We start from the raw sequence: 13413 nt of genomic DNA on the forward strand, positions 1-13413 counted from the left end.
GCGGTGCCAGGGTGGCCCTGCTCCCTCTGGCACGGGGGGGATGCGTAGTGCCGAGGGGTCTCTGAGCTTTCAGAGAGTAACTGTTTTGTTGGTGCCAACCGGAGCATCCTGGTACCAGGGGAGCCCCGAGGGCAGCGTGTCGGGGCTGTGTGGCACCAGCGAGGACAGCGGGAACCTGCTCGACAGAGGGGATAATGTGGGGAAGGGGAGGCAGAAGGGGAGACAGCTCGTGTCCTCTGATGCTCTAGTGTGGGCAGAGCATCCTTTGCCAGCTGGGAATGTCTTAGTGCTGGCCGGGGCCCTCAAAGCCTTTTCTTGGCATCATTTTCCTGGTGACATCTTGCTGGGGAGGGCAAAGCCTGGCGAAAGGGGGCTGCTGTGGGCACCCTGGGCTGCAGAGCGGGCACCCCTGGGGTGGGACAGCAAAGCAAAAGGGACGGTGACTTTACAGAGATGGCATTGAAGAAACCTTACGGCAGCTGTGAAGGGCAAGCGAGGGAGCTTTTGCTACCAAAGCGGCAGCTGGCAGCACGCCTGGCTTGGGTCTCTGGCCCAGGGATCAGGTGCTCCCAGTCCCTCCCCAGTTCCCCAACCATCTGCTTCCCCCCAAACTGTGAGCTTGCCGCCCCCCAAGATGTCTGGCCAGTGCCACAGGCTCCTGGGGGAGGCTCAGCCCTCGGGACCGGGGACGTGCCCGGTGGCAGTGCTCTCCCTGCCCTGCCGTCGGGGCACCGGCTGCGTTGTCTCACCGTGCAATGGTTTTTGGCCCTGTTTTGGTGCTGCGGTGGTGATGGGTGGGTGCGGTGAAGAGCTGTTGGTGATGCCACGCACCAATGTTGCATCTTCCTGACTGCCTTTTCTCAGCAGGATCTTGGATTTGCCCCTTTCTTGGAGGAATTCTGGGAGATGGGTGTCTCTTGTAATCTGCTACTTCGCCAGGGTGTGAATAATAACTTGCTGGTACAGTGACAAGTGGAAGAGATGAGGGACAGCTCTGAAAGCCTTTAGAAAGAAAGCGATGTTCTTTCCCGCAAAGAGGCTTTCGGTGCAGAGCGACGCTGCGGGCTGCAGCAGTGGCTTGGTGAAGTTAGTAAATTGGAGTCCGTGATTTTATACAAAGGTAATTACACGGTGTTTCAGGTGTTCTTAAAATGAAAAGTGTTTTATTACTGATTGCAATGATTGATACCAAGGGCAGTCATAAAATCCTGTGACTTATTGATCAGAGCACTGAAACAACTGCTACTGAGAAGCAATCAGATTAGGGTTAATTTACTTCTGTAACAGAGCTGCTAGAGCTACATCAGTTTGAAATGGGAAGATTATACAGTGGGGAAGATCATGTGTATGCCCAAAACCTCATTACTATCATCTTTGTAAGGCACTCATAATTTTGGGGGGGACATGGAAATAGTTTTTTGATTGTACATCTCCGTTTCCATTAAGATAATCCTGTTTGCAGGCGCTGTGTAATTGTGCCTTTCTCACTGTTTGCATCAGGATGCAGATGAAGCTCTGGGGTGGCAACGCTGGAGGCTTCTGCTGCGAGAGCACATTTTGGTTTTAATTTGTGTCTATCTAATAACAAAACGGCCACATCGCAGCTCCTTTTCTCTGTATCCCAGAATTTGGCATCGGGTTTTCTGGCTGAAGCAAGCGAGGCTGTTTGCGACCACGGGCAGTTGAGGTTGGGGAAGGAGGTCGCTGGGTTTTTGCTGCGTTCACCTCGGACCCAAGCAAGAGGCGCTGAGCAAGCGCAGGGCGTTATTTCGGTGCATCGGGCTTTTTTGGTGGGGTTTGCGGTGATCGCTGAGCCTCGCTGGTGGCGGAGATTGCGGGGACCTCCCCAAGGCCAGGGTGTGCGGCAGCTGCTCTCCTGTGCACGCACGACCTTGCTCGGCCAGGGAGAGCTGTGGGAACCTGGGTAAAGGCTGGGGACGTCGCGGCGATGGAGCTGCCCGGCTCCTGCCGTTGTTTTTGGGACTGTCTCTGCCCCTCTTGATGCCGGCTGGTTTTTGTGAAGCACCCAGGGATGGAATGGAGCCGTGTTGCGGGGCAGCCCCTGTGCCCACCCAGCTGCTCTCCGCCTCCTCTCCCAGTCTGTCCACTGGTCCCAGTGGGCTCCAGGATCAGCCGCTCATTTTCAAGCATGTCAAACCATTAGATACGCGCAAAGCTATGGCTAATGGATTATGTAGGCCTGAGCAAATGTAAATGAATAGAAATCCATTTAAAATTAATCTAGCATTACAATTCCTAATGGCCCCCTACGTTTTTTCCCTCCTACTGTTTTATGTTAGGGAGAACCTCTCCCATTGTGTTTGTTTATCATCGTCTCTTAAACAAAGAATGATGTTGATCTAAATATATTTAGAAAATAAACCACTGATACTAGGGAAAAAAAGATGATCATAGTATTAAAAAATGCATCAAAATGGTACCTATTGGCTTCTAGCTTTGGAGATGCCAAGTCCTTCGGCTTTCCTTCCTTTGAAAATTTGGTTTACTGGGGCAGCATCTTTAGCTCCTCAGGCACATACCAGCCCTCCCCCTTCAGCCAGGGCAGTGTCAGGGTGTTCAGGGTGCCGAGCCGAGGGTTTGGCTGGGGGTGCGCTGCTGGGGTGAGCCCCCCCTGCTGCAAGTGCCATTAAGGTGAGGCAGAGCCCTGGGGCGAGGGGTCCTGCTCCCGCGGGGGCTTTCTCGGAGCAGGGGGCTGGCTTGGAGTGACAGAAACTTCTGTCCGAGTTACTGTGCTGCTTCTCCCAGAGGGGAAAACCTCCTGGGGGGGCAAAGTCCTCTCTGCCTCCAGCATCCCGGTTGCAGGAGTCACCTTTGGCATTTCCAGCCGTTGCTAGATAACGGGTGGCTTAATTGTTCCCTCCCATCAGCCGCGGTGTGGCCGGGGCTGTGCCAAGCCATGGCACGGGGTCTTCCTCCTCCTCATCTTCCCCAGGGGCTGGGGTGTCTCAGCAGATCCCTCTGCTTGGGGGCAGCGGTGGGGCTGGGCCTCTGTATGTTAGGATTGCAGGGGGAAGGGGCTCCTGGAAAACAGCAGGTTTATTACTCAGGGGTGTGAATCCCATTTTTCTTGGGGCTACTGAAGGAGCTGCCTTTTGCTGGAATTTTGGGAACGCCGCAGAAACCTCGACAGAAATTAAAGCTCTACAGCCAACGGTACTTCTGTCTCGTCGTAACAGCTAACTAACGGGAGGAATGTCTTGCCAAAGCTGAGAAACCAAAGGGCCACGTGAGCCCACCGTGTGCCCCCTCCCCGATGACAGCCAGGCTCCGTGGGGCTGCCTCGACTCTGGCTGCCCCGCCGGTGCTCACAGCCCCGTGCTTTGTCCCGAGCTTTGCAAGGTCAAGCGAGTTAAGACTTTTTGTACTAATTGGACCTGAAAGGAGAAGAACATAAAAGAAAAAAATTAAAGATGAGCCTTTTCTCCCAGGGAAGAGGTGCTAATGAGTTTCTTTGCATTAGCAGGGGAGACGGTTTCTGCGTTAATCAGTGGGATGAAACCATTAGGAAGCGCTTTGCTGGCAGAGTTCAGAGCAGGGCGGCTTGTCTTCGTTTTCTCCGAGGTGTGTTGCAGTTATCACTCCTCTCTCGCTGCCCCAAGAAGAGGGAGCAAACCAACATCCTCCTGGCGCAAAGCATCCTTAGGTGCTGCAGGAGGAGGAGGAGGATGAAGCCAGCCCTGGTGCTTCAGCACAGCTTTGGGCTTTCTGGGCAGGCAGCCGGGCACAGGGAATATTTCTTCTGAAGGGTGGGCTTTGATGTCCGGCGGTTTGCACCAACGTGCCCAGGAGGGGTTTCTGCTGGTTGTTACCCTGCAGAGACCTGCAGCTCTCCCTGCAGCCGCAGCCTCCTCGGGTGCGGGTGAGCCGGCAGCGGCCACGGTCTCTGCTCCAGCCTTGGCCGTGCCGCAGTTAATCTGCCTGCTGGGACGGCTGCTGCGCGCTGTAAATAAAAGCTGTCACTTGTGACCCTGAGCTTTAAGGACTCTTGATTACATTCAGCCCTGTGCTGGTCTGGGGGTGGAATCAGCGGTGTATAATATGTTTTTTTGCATAAGAGATTTGTTGCATCTCTGTTTATTTTTTGTAGCTTGTGTGTGTGTGCGCACCTTCCGTCGGCAAAACAGCAGCTGCTTGCTGGCTGCCTGCTGACTCCCTCAGTGAGCTTAACTTTGCAGGAGAGATGAAAAGCTTTGTTCCAGCAATGCAGGGTGTGCAATCTGACACTGGCCACGGTCTGGATTCGGCAAGTCTGGTCGTGGGTCTCCATGTGCTCAGGGGAGGGAGGTGTGGATGCCCTGAGCATCTGCCGGTCCCCAGCGGGCGCCCGCATCCCTGCCCTTGGGGTGATGCTCCAGCGCAGCGTTCGCCGTGGTGCCTCCCTTTGAAGGGTTGGTGCAACCTGGAGCCATCTGAAAGCCAAGGGCTGGCTTTTATCTCAGCAGTTGGCACGGAGCACTAGCAGGGCTAATTTTCTGATGGATCAATCTGGAAAAAGTGGGAGGGGATCTGCTTAGGCCGGAAGAAAGAAACGGAAATAAATTAATTCCAGCATGTCTTTCGATATAAAATTAGTCCTGAACATTCGAGGGAAAGGACTCTGGGCATCGAGCAGAGCGTTTAGTCTCTTCTGTTCGCACGCTTTGCCGTGTAGCATGGTGATGTGTGCGGGGTCGGGCAGGGGGGCTGCTGCAGGCTGCAGTGGGGTGGGTTTAGGTTGGTCCCCGGGGCTGCAAGCTGGAGCACTGGAGGGGACAGCCCCCGCTCCGCACCCCTGCAGGGGAGGTGGCATTCTCCTGGGAGAGGCATCTCGGTGCTGCCTGGGTCACTTGGGCCAAATACACCCTCCGTGGGGCTGCCGTGCCGGCGGCAACGCCGGTGCGACCGCTCCGAGCCGGGGCAGGAGCCTTGTGCAGGTGCTGGTGTGGCAGGGCGGGCAGGGGGATGCCTGTGTGGCTGCCTTGGGTATATGTTTCCAGCAGCTCTTTGTCTGAAATCGGCTTGTTCTGCATCTCCAAGTGCTGTATGAATTTTAATAGAAGCCAGTAGCTGATTTCGTACTTTTGCATGTCTCACTGTAAGGAAAGCTGGGCTCAGTTTGCCCAGAGGAGCTTTCCTGCGATGCTTTCCACCCCTTCTGCCTGGCTTCAGGGATCAGATGAGATGCTGGCACCGGTGCCATAAGGACCAGGTGCTTCCCGAATCCGGCAGCAGGTGAGGCAGGGCCCGGAGAGCTCGCTCGGAGAGCGCAGGTGCTTGTTTGCCGGAACACGCCTTGATTTTATCGATTTATGTCATGTCTGACTCTTAGGACAACAGTTTCTCTGCGGCTGCTGCTGGTTCCTGTTCCCTGCTCCCAGGACAGGCTATCAGGGGAGTAAATAGCCATTTTTCCTGGGAAACCGAGCCCTGCTTTGCTTTCAGCTGCTGCTCTCCTCCCTTGCAGAGGGACACAGCTTTGCAGTCAGTGAAGCCTGTCATTTGCATGCAGGGGCTCAGTTGCCAAGAGATGCTGCGAGCAGCACCCGTGGCGGGCTGCACCCGCTTTCTCACATCTGCTAGTATTTTATTCATGTTTCTTTGGCTCTTGCATTTGAAAAATAATAAACCTCCTCGGTGTGCTCCAGTTCTGCAGCGCACCAGTAAACTGCAAACACCCGTGTGCTGGCGGTAATCCCGGTGGACAACAGACTCGATTCCTGCCTTGGGGAAGGCAAAAAGAAACAAGATCAATGTCTTCAAAGCAGAGAAGTGCTTGAGCTGCTCTTTAAATGAGCAGCTGGAGCAGCATCAAGACCCAGAGCCTGGTTAAGAAAACTCTTAACCAGTTTGCAGGATGGCGTGAAGGTGCCTTCCCCACTCTCGGCGCGCCGGGGGCTCTCCCGCCCCCTCAGTGTCTGGGAAATACCACCCAGAATAGACTGGGTGTTTAAGCCGGGTGTGAAATTTTGCATCCATTTCAGCTGACAGCGAGAGTGCTGGGGACGTGGGGTTTTGTGGGAGATGCTCCTGGAAGGGTGCCGGTGTCACCCAGGCTCCTGCACTCCTGCTGCTGCGCTGTGGCTTCCCAGTGCGTGCCGACAGCCGGCGTCCCCGCGGATCTGTCCTGGTCTGGGATGGTTGGAATAAAAGGTGTAATTAGCTCAGGTGGAGGGCAGGAGGCCTGCGCTGCTTGGGAGCTGCAGAGCTGGGGCACGGGCATGGCAGAAATACACTTGGGAGCTGCTGGTGGAAGGAGGGAGGTTGTAAAGCTGTTCACCATAATCTGCTTCTGTACCCTCCTCGTTAGAGCTGTATGGGAGCTCAGAACCCCATAGAGGATGGGGACCAACATGGTGGAAACTCAGCTGGAAAATGCAATTCCTGCAGATTCGCAGGCTGTTGCGAGCCTACGCGGAAAGCGCAAGCAGAGTCACTTCCCAGGTCCTGTAGCATCTGACCAGAACGGCTTAACTTCTTCTCCTTTAATTTCTTTTCCACGCAAATTGTGCTGCAGCACAAGGGCGGGTTGGGAAGCGGTACCCGGGCACGTGTGTTGTCACTGCGGTGTCCCCTCCCTGAGCTGCCGGCATCCATCGCGGCCAGGCCATCAGCAGGCGCAGTCCTGGCTCCATGGGCGCACGGGGCTGGCGATGTTTGTCTCCTCTGTCCTTGGCGTGGGGATGGCATCATGATGTGGGGACGGCTGCCTGCACTCCTGGAGCCCCCTCGTGCCTTTATCTTATTTCTGTTTTTCCTGCAGCAGCGTGGGAAGGGAAGAGTTTCTTTGTGCATCTTAAAATTGTAGGAGTTTTTGGCGGTAGCTCAGTGGCCGCTCTTGGAAGTGCCCTGTGAAGTCCCTGCGGGGAGCTGGGTTTCGGTGCGGGGTGATGAACCCGCTCGTGTGAGCATCCTCAGTGCAGCACCCATCTCCTGCAGGGATGGTAGGTGCGGTGGAGCTGCCGCTGCTCTGCTCACAAGCAGCGTTATCCCGTGTCTTCGGGGTTGTGGGTCAGTGCCCTGCTCCCTGCTTCACTCCAGCTTAGCAGGCTCCCTGCAAAGGAGCGGGGTGAGGAGGAGGTTGGTGCTGGAGGAAGGCTGTGGGCACGCAGATGTGGTGTGTCTGCGTCTCTCTGGATGGTGCCAGGTGAGAAATTGGCCCCGGGGAGGCCAGTTCAGGTGCTGGAGCATCCGCTGCCCCGGTGCAGAGCCAGGCATTACGCTGGGTCTGTTTGTGGTGCCGGGGCCTGTGAGGGAGTGTTTTATAGCCAATAAAACATTTAAATGGGGCTAGAGTAAGTCTAAATGGTTTGAATATTTAATGGAATACATTTGGCTTAATTTCACTTTCATCTTTTATTTGCGATAAAATACTGAATTCAGCTGTGCAGAACTGGGTTTTTCTTTGAAAGCGGAGGGAAGGCAGCCGGGTCCGCAGGGACGGGGAGGCTTTGGGGTGCCTCTGCTCCCCTCTGCCACCCCTGTGATGGGCATTTAGGGACATCCCTGCCCCGTGGCTCTCGCCTTGCTCACCCCCCATGATCCCCCCTGAGCCCTTGCTGCCTCTCCGCTGAGCCACTGACTCATTTCATTGCTGCTGATTAATTATTTGCCCCCAGCAGGCTTTGGTTTATTCCCAGCATGGATACTGGGGATCTCTGCGTGCACGCGGGGAAGGGCGAGGTGCCGGTTCTGGATTCGGCAGTGCTGGGGAGGGCTGCAGTGGGATGTTGCTGCCGTTCCCAAAAAGCTGGTGTGGGGGAAGCCATCTCTGGCTGAACTTGCCAGGAGCTGGCTGTGCATCGTCCTTCCCTGAAAACCACCTGCCCCTTCATCCTCTTCCCAAAGAGCCACTTTCCTCCTCACATCTGCAAAGGATGGAGAGACCTGAGCCGTGGAGATAGGGGTCAGGTTGGACCCGTCGGTGGGGCTTTTGCCAGGCCCTGTGATGGTAATGCTGAGCATCAGCACAGCAAATCGGAAGGGCAGTGATCGGCCGCTCCGAAGCCTGGAACCGTGAGTGCTGGCAGATCATCCCCCTTAGAAAAAAAGAATGGGAGAAACAATCCCGTCCAAGTGGATTGGAGCTGTGTTTACGGTGGAAGGAGCCACACCATGGTGTGTGTCTGAGAAGTTGTCTGCTTGTCCTTGGCTGGCAGTGGGGGGGACGCTGGTTCCTATGGGAATGGGGAATTTGGGGATCGAGGGCTTGTTTACCTGCAGAGCCTTCGGAAGCAAAATATTTTGTCAGCGGCATTGTCCTGTGGGTGGGTGAGGGATGCAGTGAGTAGGGGGACCCAGGGTGGCTGCTGGTGGGGACCCTCGAGGAGGAGGAGGAGGGCTGGGAAAGCACGGGGTCTGTGGGATTCCTGCATGGGGAAACGTTAGTGCCACCGTGGGGACATCGCTGCCCCAGAGCGTGGGACTGGCTCAGTGCTATGCCGTGCCGTCGTATGCCCACGGCTGGGCAGAGCCAGGGCAATGCTCAGCCGCGCTGTGCTGCCTGTGCAGCTCCTGGCCCTGCTCGCAGCCCGGCGAGAAGGGGAGCGAAGCCGCGGCGTTGCTGTACGCGCTGCTGGCTCCATCCAAGAGTGATGGAGCTGCCCCTGCTCCCCCGGTGAGGGATCTCGAGCGGAGTGGTGTAACTCCTACAGCTTTGTTTGTCTAACAGGGGCACACAGCATTTTTAATCCTGGCTAAGCACCGAGTCATTGCCTTGAAGGATTGCAGAACCTCTCAAAAGCAACGGCAAATATTTTATCTTTATGTCTTCATTGGAAAAAATATTTCTTCCTGATCATAACTACTATGCGTTGGGAGCTCATGGCCCTTCAGCTTTAAAGGGTGATGCCCATTGCCTCAGTCCATGTCCTCATGTCTCTGAGGATGCAAACTGGTCCTGTTGTGAACATCTAGACAAGTTTTGTTTCATTTTGTGCGGGTTTTTTATATTTAATTTATTGAAAGGAGAGGAGTGGCGGGGAGCCGTGACCAGCTGCAGCGATGCAGCCGAACCTGCCCGGGTCAGATGCCGTGAAGCCGTCCACCCGCGACGAGCCCGGACCTCGTCAGCCCTCGCTCATTCTGCCCGTATCTTGGGATATTTTCCTCCATCCTGCCAAGCCATGATGTTCCTGGGCCCAAGTGACTTGCTGGGGAAATGGAGGGTTTGGCTTTTCCAGCTTTGCTTGCGCGGGCGTCGCCACGGCAACCGCACCGGCAAACGCCTCGCCCGATGTGCACCGTTTTATGGCATTAACGCAGTTATTAGCCAAGCGCCGCCAAACCGCCGCCGTTTGCCATACGCGCCTGCGGTGCCATGCGTGCCGGGGGCGGCAGAGGAGGAGCGGGGGGTCCTGCCCCGGCGCTGCTGCTGCTGCTCCTTGTTAAGGATAATGAGGCTGGACCAACCTCGGCTTCTGGTACCATCCCTGCCAGGGAGAGCCGCTGGTGTTGGCACTCCAGTGCCCTTTGCCCTCAACCTTGAAACAACCTCCCATTAATGGTTTTTTTCCCCCCAAAGCTGAGTGCAGGAGGCTGCTGGAGGCATCTGGGGAGCTCCAGCCCCCCCCCCCCGGGAGCTCAGATCCTGCTGCCCAGGACCTTGCCCTCCATCAGACAGCAATGTTGAATTTGGTCTGAATTGCCGGGGCTTGCTTCCCCCGTGCCGCACGACAGCAGCAGGTCCCCACCAGTGCCTCCGTGTCTCGCTGCTTCCTCTGAGCCGATGACTAAGAAAAACACAAATGCATGGCTGGATGAATAATTCAGCCCAGTCTCATTGCTGGGGGATTCATAGAGAAGACCCTGTCTGGGGACCTCCTTGTCGGAGGGGGCTGGTCCCTGGATGAGCATCCATCGTGTAAGAGGGATCCGGTGCCCCGTGCCACGCAGGGTCGGTCCAGTCCCTTTCCTGGGTGTGCAGGGAGCCCTTCCCGCCGCTTGTGCAGCCAGATGGCTGGGCTTCAATTTATTGGGTTGGTTTTTGGTTTTTTTTCCCTCGGTGTTAAGCACACCCAGCTCTCGGGAGCTGCAGGGAAGCAGCTGTTTCTCTGGGGTCGCGGCTGCGAGAGGACAGCATCGTTTCCCCGGCACGGCCGGGCACTCGCCCTCCCGCCCCACCGGCTGCAAAGCCCCCGCGGGCTCACCGCTTTCGGCGTGCCTCGGCGGAAACGCCGGGGGATTGTTGCTACTCTTGGCGTCAATTTTTAGAGCGCGGCGTGGGTTTTGGCAGCGGCGCCGGCCAGCCCACGCAGCCCTGAGCGGTGCCAGCCTCGGGAAGGACTGGCAGCTCTGCTGGGCTGGCGGGGATGCGGCTTTCCGAGGATGAGTCCGCCGTGCCATGCCGTGTGTCCGTGCACCTCCCCATGGCACCGGTGAAGCAGGGCTGGGAAGAGACCCCAGCGCTGTGACGGCCGTGCTGCACTGCCCCGGGCAGCCATCACCGGTTGCATTTATTTTCTGCCGTAACTGTATGCCTTTGGGTGTTTCTGTAGGGCCGAGGGGTGCTGTACGGTCACGGTGCGGGTTGGTGCGTGGAGGGAGCGGGGTCGGGGCTGTGAAGCATCTCAACTGCGGGCTTCCTCCGGCTCCTGTGAGTCAGGGCTTTCTGAAAGAAAAGCATTCCCCCGGGGGGATCACGCATCGCAGGTTTCAGATGAGTGGGCTTTTCTTTTTCCTCTAAGTGCCGAGGCACACGTGGCCTGAAGGCAACACGAATGGTGCTGGGTCCTGAGCCCCGCGGGCACGTTCTCCTCCCACTCAGGGACCCCTGCCGTGGGCAAGGCTGGCTGCTTCCCCAGCTCCTTCCATGGCAGGTCTAGGGTTTGCTGACATGGCTTGGGGAAACGTGGCCGATGTGATGGGACAAGAGCGGGGCTGGGAATTGCTTCCCGGTGAACCCTGCTGCACTGTCTTTGGGAGAAGGGCTGGCTGTGGTGCATCCCTGCGGGGCATTGCCGTGGGGCATCTCTGTGGTGCCTTGCTGTGGTGCATCCCTGCAGCCCATCCCTGCAGTGTATTGCCGTGGAGCATCTCTGTGGTGCCTTGCTGTGGTGCATCCCTGCAGCCCATCCCTGCAGTGTATTGCCGTGGAGCACCCCTGCAGCGCATTGCCACGGTGCAGGCACAGCAGCCCTGCAGCAAACAGCAGTGGCAGAACTGGGGGAACCGGAGCCCTCAGAGGGGTGACCCCAGCTGTCTCTGCCTGAGACCAGAAGTTTGCGTTGTGAGGAGGGGGAATAAAAGAAGGAGACCGTCCTCCCTCCCTGTGCCTGCTGTCACTGCAGTGGGTAAGTGGTGCTCATTGCAGCTGTCTCTCCTGAGGCTTTGCTGACCCAAAAGAGCTTCAGGGATGGAAACAACCAAAACGTGCCAGCACGACAGCGCTGGAGCATGAGCTGCCGTGGGGGGTGAGCACTCCCAGACCTGAGCGTAGTGCCTGCTGCTCCGCTGCAGTGGCTTTCCTGGGAAGGGACCAGCTCCTGCAGCATCGCCCTGCTCTGGGATGCAGAACATGCACAAAAATCAAAGAGCGGTGCCAGCCGTGGTCCTGTGGGCTGTGGTGCTGGCAGACCTCAGCGAGCAGCACCGAGAGCACCTAATTTAGGGATGAGGAGCTGAAACTGGAGAGCTGGGTCTTGCTGCGATGGCGGTGCACACTGTACCCTTTTGCATTGGGGTGAATCGCAGCTTGGCAAGGTGGCTCCCTGCAGGGCTGGGGCTCGGCAAGTGGGATTGCAGTTCAGCCTGAACTTTCTTAAATACATTAACGTGCCGCACTTATAAATGTGCATGAATTAATGTGAGAAGAGCTTGACAATGCCTAAAATAACTTTGTTCCCGAGCAAGCATTAACGCATGGCAGATGTGTTTTTCCCTCCTGAATAATACACACGTGAGGTCAAATTGCTCCCGCAAGCTCGGCGCGCTGGCAGTCCTGTGGGGCCTGACATCGCCGGGGTGTTGCTGGGGGAGAGCAGCGGGGAGCTGTGCAGCTTCAGAGGGCGATTGATTCCCCGGGGGATAAGCTCTGCAGCTTGGTGCAGAGGTGGAAATCCTCTCCTGAGGACCCTGGCCGCTCCAGCTGGAGTTCTTGGTTGCAGTCGGGCTTTCTAAGGGATCTCTCTGGCGCAACAAAAGACATCAAGGCAACTGCGTGTGGGTTTTGGTTCAGTTTTATTTGCAGAAAGGTTTGCAAGTGCCTGTGTCTTGCAGTAGCACCAGGCTGTTGGGGAGCACGGTCCGCCCTGTGTTCCCAGCCCTGAGCCCGGTGCTGCTGCCCGGACATCCCGGTACCCGCCGGTGGCCGGGCAGGACCGCAGCGGTGTTGCTGCCCGTGGCGAAGCGGAGCCGCTCTGGTCAGTGAGGAGGAGGTGAAACCTCAGAAAATTCTCACCCAGAGTCTGGAAAGCAAAGCACAGGGCCGAGGAGGGGTCCTGCCCTGCGAGGAGAGGGCCAGGGCTCATCACGCTTCAGCCCCCCCCGCCGCTGCTGCCACCGCGCTGCCCTGCACGTGGGAGCTGCTGCCCCATCGCAGAAATGGGCTGGGGTGTCGGTGGGCACCGAGGCCTGGTACATGCCATTCCCAGGGTCTTAATGGGCTTGTATGGACTTCAGAAAATCTCATTATAGTTGTTCAGTTGCTTTCTTTTCCTTGAATCCTTTGAAGGATTCAGCTGGGCTCAGGTTTGCTGCTCAGCGAGAACATGGCTTTCGAGAGCTGTCTGCCGTAGCTGCAGGTGAAGGATATGTGCGTTTGTGTGTGTATGTGATAAAAAGCTACAGATTCCTTTGTCAGGTCTTTAGGGATTTATTTTTTTAGGGATGAGAAGTGCTACTTAATAACACTGTTTGCAATGTTGTCTGCAGAAGATGCTGTGTTACTGCCAGATGCTGCTGGCATGTTTGCTGCTGGATATTCAGACCTGATTTTTTTTTTAATTGGATTGCAAAGTCTTCTCTGAAACTTTGGCCAAGTTTCCATCCCTTTAGGTGCCAGCCCTCTGATCCAAAGAAGCCTGGCTGCGCCTCTCGCTGCAGTTGCAGGTACAGCTGATTGCACGCACCGTGCTGCGCAGGAGAGTCTTGGTGGCTGGAGCCCTGGAGCCTTTCTCAGCAGCATCTTCCTCCAGGCAAAGTGACCCCACTGCCTTCAGGAAAGCTATGTTTTATAGCTGCGATTGTACTGAGGGCAGATGAGGCTGCCCAGAAGGCTGATTTTGTAGCTCCAAAACTGAATTGTAGTATTCTTCAGACTGGGATAGGCCAAATGGAAAATGTTTGGACAAAGCATAACACCAGGAAAAATTAATTTTTCCTAATTGCTTGCCATGCCTGAGGGCTGTTCGGGTGTGTGGGGGTGAGCTGGAGGAGAGACGGGCTTGCAGCCCCCCCAGGGCTCATCTTGCGGGGCTG

The 13413-nt window shown here is 56.5% G+C and overlaps 1 protein-coding gene across 1 annotated transcript in view; it reads left to right on the forward strand.

The window, feature by feature from the left end:
- Nucleotides 1-13413, forward strand: part of RAB26 (RAB26, member RAS oncogene family) — a 33997-nt gene that overhangs the window by 3347 nt on the left and 17237 nt on the right. The gene's annotated exons all lie outside the window — the stretch shown is intronic.

This window comes from Haliaeetus albicilla, chromosome 22, assembly GCF_947461875.1.
Source record: "Haliaeetus albicilla chromosome 22, bHalAlb1.1, whole genome shotgun sequence".
Taxonomy (NCBI): Eukaryota; Metazoa; Chordata; class Aves; order Accipitriformes; family Accipitridae; genus Haliaeetus; species Haliaeetus albicilla.